The following is a 9,187-nucleotide window of genomic DNA, read 5'->3' as shown; positions in this document are numbered from 1 at the left end:
TGTTAACAACTTTGCTTCCTTCATTTTTTAAAAAGTCTTCTCATGATTTTTAAGGAACATAAGGAATCTCTACTTCTTTGACCATTTCACTTTAGTCTTTTCTTTCTTATTCACTAACTTGTAGGATGGAGAAACTGTAGCCAATCTTTTCTCTTTAATACCACAATAGAACTCTCTGCATGAAGTGCAGCAGAAATGACATGCTGATCAGAACATGAACATTCTAATAATGGCAAGACTGGGAAGATTGGCTTGATGAGAGAACCAGAAGTACAGTACTGATGAAGCAGTAACTTTTTAAGTTAGAATAATAAAGATGATGTCAAATTTCAAAGAAAAGGCTAATTTTAACCATCTTGGTAACTAATTAAAATATAATCTCTTTTTAATTAAGAAATCCTAATGTCTGAGGTAGATGATGCCATTATCATATATCAAATTAGGTTTCAGGTATAAAAATGGTAACTAAGGGAAAGAAACCACTGATTTAAAATTATCTTCTTTTAAATTCAGATGGATAATTAAGAATGCTTCCAATAAAGTGGCCTAAACATGAAATCTGTGTATAAGATGTCTGGGACTCACTTCTCTATTTAAAGATGAACTCAGCAGTTGGTAAAAAGATCCACATGCTAACAGAATGGCAATCCACTAAACAGCTGTACCCTTGAAAAATTCAGCTATTCTGCATTTGACATTTCCATCTGGGCTCATTTTAACTGTTTATGATGTGGATTTCTGAAGGTTTCTTCAGCATTTAACTAGTTCTTTGTTGGTTGAAGGAGCTGAGACTGTTTCTCCACACAGAAATTGATCTGTCATAAATCACTTTTATAATGAGAGAGCAGCTAGAACATGTTGCCACATCTTGCCCATTCTCCATATCTTCCTTGGTGATGGAAAAGTTATTCCCACAGGGGCAGGGGTAGAAATATGTTTTGGAGTCCTCATCATATTGGAAATCCTCAATCTCCACCTGAAACACCATCATCGTTGTTGGGGTTGGCAAAGTGCTGGTGTCCCAGCAGTCTGACAATGCCTCTGTTGGTCTAACTTCCCAATGCTGGCTGGGACCCAGTGCTGTCACCATGCACTTGTGCAGGAACTCCTGTTGCTTGTATTCTTGATAACTGCCATTCTGATTGAAGTGAGATAAAATCTTAGAGTAGTTTTGATTTTTCATTTCTCTAATTGCTAGATATAATTAACATTTTTTCATATATTTGCTGATTGATTATATTTCTTCTTTTGTGAAGTGTCTGTTCAGTTCCTTAGCCCAGTCATTGATTGATATATTTGTTTTATTGGTGTTTAATGGGGGGGGCAATGGCCAGTGTCTCACTGGAGAGTTTTTCTTCCTGTTTAGGAGGATGTAAGCCACCCTAAAACTCAAATAATTAGTGAATAACAAAACACAAATAGCCACAAGTATATTACAAAAGTGAAGCCCCTGATAGATCAAGTCCACATGGGTGCTGGAACTAGACAAAGAAAAGATGGCTTCAGTGGTTTATTGAAGAGGATACATCAAAAGCAGGGATAAGGTTTCAAGAGTGGAGTCTTTCTTCATGATGTCTAGCAGTCAGCAGGTTGATTGGTATCTTCTCAGGTCACTCCCATCTCAGGTGATGTGTGGATTTTTGGCAGAACTTGAGGGTGAAGTTCACTTGCATCAGGCAATCAGTCCCTGTGAGGAGGTGTCCAAGGAAGTTCCTAATGCTAGACTTATCCCTTCACTAGGTTACAGTGCACAACATAGTCCACACACAGCTCACAGAGGGCTCATGACAAATGTTGAGTTTTTTGAGATATTTACATACCCTGGAGATTAATGCTGTATCTATGGTGCATGTTGTCCCATTCTGTATACTGTTTCTTCATGTTATTGATTGTTTCCTTGGCTGAGAAGAAACTTTTTAGTTGGAAATCATCCCATTTATTGATTCTTGATTTTACTTCTTGCACTTTTAAAGAAGTCAGATCCTAAGCTGACATGGTGAAGATTGGCCTTACTTTTTCTTCTATTAGGTGCAGGGTCTCTGTTCTAGTGCCTATGTCCTTGATCCACTTTGAGTTGAGTTTTGTGCGGGGTGAGAGATATGGGTTTAATTTCATTTTGCTGCATATGTGTTTTTAGTTTTCCCAGAACCATTTTCTCTGATGTATGTTTTTGGCACCTTTGTCTAGTATGGGATAACCATATTTATTTGTCTTCTATTCTGTACTATTGATCTACATGTCTTTTTTTGTTCCAATACCACTCCATTTTTGCTACTATAGGTCTGTAGTATAATTTAATGTCTGGCATTGTGATGCCTTTAGCTTCACTTTTCTTGCTGTGGATTTCTTTGGCTATTCTGGGTCTCCCATTTTTCCAAATAACTTTTATGACTGAATTTTCTGTTTCTATGAAGAATGTCATTGGATTTTCTTTTTGGTGAGTGGGGGTACTGAAGATTGAACTCAGGGGCACTCAACCACTGAGCCACATTCCCAGTCCTATTTTTTTTTTAATTCAGACACAGGGTCTCACTGAATATCTTACTGTTTTGCTGTTGTTGAGGCTGGCTTTGAACTCACAATCTTACTGTCTCAGCCTCTCGAGATTCTAGGATTACAGACTTGTGCCACCATGCCAAATGTCATTGGAATTTTAATAGGAATTGCATTAAATCTGTATAATGCTTTTGGTGGTTACATTTTGACAATGTTAATTTTACCTTCCAAAAGCATGGGAGATCTTTCCAACTTCTAAAGTCTTCAAATTATTTTGTTAGTGTTCTATAGTTTTTCATTGTAGAGGTTTTTCACCTATTTTGTTAGATTGATTTCCAAGGATTTTATTTTATTTTTTGAGGCTACTATGAATGGGATAGTTATCCCAATTTCTCTTTCAGAGGATTCATCTTGATGTATGGGAATACAATTAATGGGGTTTTTATTTTTATATCCTGCTACTTTTCTGAATAAATTTATTAGTTCTAGAAGTTTTCTGGTAGAATTTTTGAGTCTTCTAAATATAGAATGATGTCATGGGGATGTAGGTATAGTTTGAGTTCTTTTTTCCCTCTTTTTTAATATTTATTTTTTAGGTGTAGATGAACACAACACAATGCCTTTATTTTTATGTGGTGGTAAGGATCGAACCTGGGTTCTGCCCATGCTAGGTGAGTGCTCTACCACTGAGCCACAATCCCAGCCCTCTTTTTGTCACTCTTTGTATCCCTTTAATTTCTTTAGTCTGTCTGATTGCTCTAGCTAGAGTTTCCAGGGATATGTTGAATAAAAGTGGTGAAAGAGGACATCTTTATCTTGTTCCAGTTTTTAGAGAAACTGTTTTCAATTTTTCTCCATTTAGAATGATGTTGGCCATGCTTGGGCTTAGCATAGATAGCTTTTACAATGTTGAGGTATGTTCCTACTGTCTCTAGTTTTTCTCTAGTTTTTAAATATGAATGGATGCTGTATTTTGTCAAATGCTGTTTCTATATATATTGAGATGATAATATGATTCTTCTTTTAAGTCTATTAATATGAAAAATTACATCAATTGATTTATGTACGTTGAGCCAACTTGGCATCTCTGGGATGAATAACAATTGATCAAGGTGCACTATCTTTTTTGGGGGGGGGACAGGGGATTGAACTCAGGTGCACTTGGTCATTGAGCCATACCCAGGTCTATTTTGTATTTTATTTAAAGACAGGTTTTCACTGAGTTGCTTTGTGCCTCACTTTTGCTGAGGCTGGCTTTGAACTTGTGATCCTCCTGTCTCAGTCTCCAGATCTTCTAGGATTACAGGCAAATGCTACTCTACCTGGCTTATGGTACACTATCTTTTAAATATATTTTTGAATATGATTTGCCAGAATTATATTAGGATTTTTACTTCATGTTCACAAGGGATATTGGTCTGATATTTTATTTTCTTGATGTGTCTATGTCTGGTTTTGGTATCAATGTGTTACTAGTTTCATAGAATAAGTTTTAAAGGGTTCCATCCTTTTCTATTTAATGGAATAATTTGAGGAGTAGTGGTGTTAATTTTTCTTTGAGTTCTTTTGGAATTTAGCTGAGAATCCATTTGGTCCTAGGCTTTCTTTTTTGGTAGGCTATTGAGGTTTTCTTCTAATTCATTCCTTGTAATTGATCTGTTTAATTTAAGTATGTCCTCATGATTCAATTTGGGTAGGTCATATGTCCATAGACATTTGTTGATGTCTTCATGATTTTCTATTTCATTGAAGTATATTATATCATGATATTTTCTTTTTAATAACAAATTTTAGTAATTTGAATTGTGTCTCTCTTTCTCTTCATTAATGTGGATAATGGTATATCAATTTATTTTTTCAACAAACCAACTTTTTGTTTTGTCAAGATTTTGAATTGCTTCTTTTGTTTCAATTTTGTGGATTTTAATTATTTCCTGTCTTCTACTGCTTTTGCTTTTGATTTTTCTTCTTTTCTCTGATTTTAATTATTTTCTGCTTCTAATGCTTTTGATTTTGATTTGTTCTTCTTTTCCTAGGGCTTTGGGATGTCATGTTATGTTATTTATGTGTTGGCTTTCTATTCTTTTAAGAAATGAGCTCAATGCAATGAAATTTCCTCTTAGCACTGCCTTCATAGTGTCACAGAGATTTTATATGTTGCATGACTGTTCTCTTATGTTATGAATTCTTTTTTTGTTTTTTGTTTTTGATTTTATTTTTTGATTTTTTATTGGTTGTTCAAAACATTACAAAGCTCTTGACATATCATATTTCATACATTAGATTCAAGTGGGTTATGAACTCCCATTTTTACCCCAAATACAGATTGCAGAATCACATTGGTTACACATCCACAATTTTACATAATGCCCTATTAGTAACTGTTGTATTCTGCTACCTTTCCTATCCTCTACTATCCCCCCTCCCCTCCCCTCCCATCTTCTCTCTCTACCCCATCTACTGTAATTCATTTCTCTCCTTGTTTATTTTCCCATTTCCCTCACAACCTCTAATATGTAATTTTGTATAGCAATGAGGGTCTCCCTCCATTTCCATGCAATTTTTCTTTTCTCTCCCTTTCCCTCCCACCTCATGTCTCTGTTTAATGTTAATCTTTTCTTCCTGCTCTTCCTCCCTGCTCTGTTCTTAGTTGCTCTCATTATATCAAAGAAGACATTTGGTATTTGTTATTTAGGGATTGGCTAGCTTCACTAAGCATAATCTGCTCTAGTGCCATCCATTTCCCTGCAAATTCCATGATTTTGTCATTTTTTAGTGCTGCGTAATACTCCATGGTGTGTAAATGCCACATTTTTTTTTTATCCATTCATCTATTGAAGGGCATCTGGGTTGGTTCCACAGTCTAGCTATTGTGAATTGTGCTGCTATGAACATCGATGTGGCAGTATCCCTGTAGTATGCTCTTTTAAGGTCTTCAGGGAATAGTCCGAGAAGGGCAATAGCTGGGTCAAATGGTGGTTCCATTCCCAGCTTTCCCAAGAATCTTCATACTGCTTTCCAAGTTGGTCACACCAATTTGCAGTCCCACCAGCAATGTACAAGAGTACCCTTTTCCCCATGTCCTCGCCAGCACTTGTTGTTGTTTGACTTCCTAATGGCTGCCAATCTTACTGGAGTGAGATGGTATCTTAGGGTGGTTTTGATTTGCATTTCTCTGACTGCTAGAGGTGGTGAGCATTTTTTCATGTACTTGTTGATTGATTGTATGTCCTCCTCTGAGAAGTTTCTGTTCAGGTCCTTGGCCCATTTGTTGATTGGGTTATTTGTTATATTATTGTCTAATTTTTTGAGTTCTTTGTATACTCTGGATATTAGGGCTCTATCTGAAGTATTAGGAGTAAAAATTTGTTCCCATGATGTAGGCTCCCTATTTACCTCTCTTATTGTTTCTCTTGCTGAGAAAAAACTTTTTAGTTTAAGTAAGTCTACATTCAATAGAATATTATTTAGTCTCTAACAGTTAGAATAACTTCTATTTTTATTCTATTGTTGATTTCTAATTTCATTTTATTTTGATCTGATAAGATGCAGGGTCTGTTTTAGAGAAGGATCCATGTGCTGTTGAAAAGAAAGTGTAATCACTCATTGATGGATACAGTATTCCCTATTTGTTAAGTCTAAATTATTGATCATATTATTTAGTTATAGAGTTTCTTTGATTAATTTTTGTTTTGAAGATCTGTCCAGTTGTAAGATAGGTATGTTAAGTTGCCCAGTATTATTGGTCTATTTGATTCTTGAAGTTGAGAAGGGTTTACTGATATGCATAGATGCTCATTGTTTGGGGCATACATATTTATGATTGTTATGTTTGTGTATATATAATTCCTTTGTCAGTATAAATTTTTTTCTTCGTTCTTTTTGATTAACTTTGGCTTGAAGTCCACTTCATGTGATAGGAGGATAGAAAACCCTGCTTATTTACTCTATCCATGTAAATGATATATTTTTTCCCAGCCATTCAGCTTGAGTCTGTAAATGTCTTTGCCTATGAGGTAAACTTCTTGGAGACAGCATATAGTTGGGTCTTGTTTTTTAATCTAATCTGCCAGTTTATGTCTTTTAATTGATGAGTGTAGGCTATTAATATTCAAGGTTAGTATTGACATATAATTTGTATTCCCAATCATTTTGGTTAATTTCTGTTTTTTAATTTGACTTAGTTCCTCCTTTGACTATTCATTTGGTATTGATCTTCTCTTTGCTGGTTTCACTTTTTTTCCACTTTATTCTCATGAAATATTTTGTTAAGGATGTTCTGTAGTGTAGGATTTCCAGTAGTGAATTCTTTTAACTTTTGTTTATCATGAAGGTTTTAATTTTATATTCAAATCTAAAACTTAATTTGGCTGGATATAAAATTCTTGGTTGGCATGCATTTTCTTTCAGGGATTGAAATATATTATTCCAGGACCTCCTAGCTTTGAGGGTAAGGTTGAGAGATCATTTGAGATCTGAATTTTTTCCCCTATATATATTTTGTTTTTTTTCCCCTCTCATGGCCTTTAAGATTTCATCTATTCTCTGTGTTAGTCATTTTCATTATAATGTATCTTGGTGTGGGTTTGTAATTTTGGACATTTGAGGTTCTGTGAGCCATTTGTATTTTTTCCATTTCACTGTTTAGGTTTTGGCAATTTTCTGATATTTTATTTATTATTAAAAGATTGTGCTTTCCTTAGGTTTGTATCTCCCCTCCTTCATCTATCCCAATAACTCTTAAATTTAGTCTTTTCATGTTATCCCATAATCTTGAATGTTCCATTCATGGTTTCTTATCATCTTCTCTGCATGGTCAACTGTATTTTCAAGATTATACATATTGTCTTCATTGCCTGAGGTTCTGTCTTCTGTGTGATCTAGTCTGTTGGTGATTATTTCTGTTGAATTTATAATGTGTTTATTGATTTCTTCATTTTTAGGATTTTTGCTTTTCTTTCACAATCTATAACTCTTTATTGAAGTGATCTTTTACTTCCTGTATTTTTTATTTGATTTCACTCGTTATACTATCCTTTACTTCACAGATCAGTATAGCTATGTACATTCTAAATTCCTTCTCTGACATTTTTCTGCCATGTTGTCATTGGATTCTGTTATTGGAGCCTCTTGCTTTGTTTGGGATGCTTTATTCCCTTGGCTTTTCATGGTGCTCATGTGTTTTCCCATTTAGCAGTATGGATCTGATGCAGTACATATTATACCTTGTGGACTTATAGTGTTCCTGAAGGTTTCCAGTATGATGCCTTTAAGTGGGGAGACCAATATCAACAGCACTCAATGCAAACAACATATAGGCTGAAACCCACTAGATCCTCTTAAGACTTCCAAAGTTTTCTCACAATAAACAGAAATGATGATTTCAATTATTATCCACATTATATACAGTAAAATTTCTAAAAGGTTTTACAATTTCAAATGTTGGACAATAAGAGAACAGAAGTGGTGCAGAACATGATGTCCATGAGGGAGGAGGATATAAACCAGAAGTGAAAATCTATAGGAAGAGTGGAAGAGGAATTGTTTAATCTTTATCAACTGTTAGTGAGAGAAAAGAGAGAATCCAGAAAAACAGACAAGCAAGAGGAAAAGCATATGCAATAAAAAATAAAAAAGTAAAGTGAAAAAAATTATTAAAGAACACACACACACACACAAAACTAAAAAATTCAATGAATAATTGAACAACTATTTGCTTCAGCATTCAAAGATTTCTCAGTCTTGTCTCTGACTCTTCATGGGATTGCCAACCCAGGCCAGCCCATGCAGACCCAGTCATTATCCCATGGATTTGGGTCTCAGATACCACAGGCTAAGCCATGTTGCAGTCCCAAGATCTCAATGCCATTTCAATTTGCAGAGAGAACCCAAGTGATGTGCTCACACAGTGGAGTAATCCTGAAAGAAGGTGCAAGAGGGAAGTCACTAGCACTCCTAACAGGAAGACTCCAGGCACAGCCAAGCCCACAGGCACCCAGACACTGGACCTCCAGATCCTACTGGTGTTCCCAATCAAAGGTAGCTGCATCACAAGATGGTGGTGGCAGCAAAGTGGCTGGCCCCCAGGTGCTGGACCATTTCCCAAGGTGGAGGTGGCTGCATGTAACCAAACCTACAGGCACTCTGATAGTGAACCTCTGGGTGGCTGTGGCAGTGGTAGCAGTGGAGGGTCAGCAGCAGCAGCACCTAGAGAACCAGTTTGCATCAGCAGTGCTGATGGCAGCAGTGTCTTAGAAAAGACCTTTGTGCATCAAGAGCAGTTGCATTGGTGGCAGTTGCATTAGTGGCAGTTGTACCTTGAGAAAAGACCTCTATGTGATGGTAGCAGTGGTGTTAGTGGCAGTGGTGTAGACAACCGCCATGCCTGAAGAAAAGACTTCTGGGTGTCAACAGCAGTGTCAGTGGCAGTGGTGCCTGGACCTCTGGATGTCAGCTGCAGCAACATCAGCAGCAGGGGTGTCAGAGGCATCAATGGCAGGAGTGACAACAGGTGGCAGCCACACCCTGAGAAAAGCTTTTTTTTTTTTTTTTTTTTTTTAAATTTCTGTATGCCAGTCTATGTCTTTTAATTGATGGGTTTAGGCCATTTACATTCAAGATAATTACTAAGATATTATTTGTTTTCACATTTACTTTTGTTTATTTCTAGCTTCTAATTTGAATTAGTCCC

The 9,187-nt window shown here is 36.1% G+C and overlaps 1 pseudogene; it reads right to left on the bottom strand.

Annotated features, from left to right (window-relative positions):
* Positions 1-750: 750 nt before the first annotated feature.
* LOC143637874 (diphthamide biosynthesis protein 3-like) lies at positions 751-991 on the bottom strand (annotated as a pseudogene).
* Positions 992-9,187: the final 8,196 nt, after the last annotated feature.

Source organism: Callospermophilus lateralis, chromosome 1 (assembly GCF_048772815.1).
Source record: "Callospermophilus lateralis isolate mCalLat2 chromosome 1, mCalLat2.hap1, whole genome shotgun sequence".
Taxonomy (NCBI): Eukaryota; Metazoa; Chordata; class Mammalia; order Rodentia; family Sciuridae; genus Callospermophilus; species Callospermophilus lateralis.
This window is presented reverse-complemented; position numbering and strand designations above follow the sequence as displayed.